The sequence below is a fragment of the Tupaia chinensis genome, unplaced genomic scaffold, assembly GCF_000334495.1.
Source record: "Tupaia chinensis unplaced genomic scaffold, TupChi_1.0 Scaffold000251_1, whole genome shotgun sequence".
Lineage (NCBI taxonomy): Eukaryota > Metazoa > Chordata > Mammalia > Scandentia > Tupaiidae > Tupaia > Tupaia belangeri.
Genome location: NW_006159731.1, coordinates 3,787,013 through 3,787,897, shown reverse-complemented (window position 1 = coordinate 3,787,897; position 885 = coordinate 3,787,013). Strand labels below are relative to the sequence as shown.

At 43.3% G+C, this 885-nt stretch overlaps 1 protein-coding gene across 1 annotated transcript in view; it reads right to left on the bottom strand.

The window, feature by feature from the left end:
- ARL15 (ARF like GTPase 15) overlaps positions 1-885 on the bottom strand; it is a 494,530-nt gene that overhangs the window by 465,938 nt on the left and 27,707 nt on the right. The window lies entirely within an intron of this gene.

The following is an 885-nucleotide window of genomic DNA, read 5'->3' as shown; positions in this document are numbered from 1 at the left end:
TGGCTTAAACTCATGCCATGCGCGTGTGCACGCGTGCCCAAGATCCCGAAAGGAGAATAAAGGAGAAGGGACTGCGGCGTGGCCATCCTCCCTGGGGGGTGATTTCTCTGTCTCTATCTCTCTCTATCTTTCTATCTCTCTGTCTCTCTCTCTCTCTCTTTCTGTCAAGCACACACGCCCTATAGCAAAAACCTCTCCAAAAAAGAAAAAAAAAAAAAAAAACTGGGGCAGACAGATGGCATAGAGATTACATCATTGGACTCCCACATGGCCGACTGCAGTTTGAGTCCCAGCCCTGGTTGCTTGAAATTCATGCCCGGCACAAGTGCGTACACGCCCAAGAACCCGGGAGGATCCCTCTCACTGACATTCTCTCTCTTGCTCCTCACCCCCTTCACAAATGAGGCCCTAGCCTATATCATCTCTTTCCAAATAAGGTTAACTACAGTCTAGCATTTTTTCTCAGCAGCATGCCTGAACAAATGGGCTAGAGGCAAAGATGCAGGATTTAGGGAACTGTGGAGAACACAGACCCATTCCGAGACATATGGGAGTTCCAAAGTGCTGCGTGGGTACAATCTTCTTTGAATAAAGGTCGTGTCTGTCACTGTGCTCCAGTCACTCCTCCAGAATGGAAGTACACACTGGGGAATGCCACCTACTTCAGAAACGGCATCTCCTTCTGTCAGTGTTGTCACTGAAAACATTAACAATGAATTATTTAACAACTCGCTTAGTACACGTGGAAGTTATTTTCAACAAATGGAAAATAACTTTTAAAAAAACTCATTACAAAATAAAATGAAGTTTTATTTACAAAAGTGAAGGATTTTGCTCTTCTCCAACTTTTTTTTTTTTTTTTTTTTTTTTTTTCAAAACAGGAAA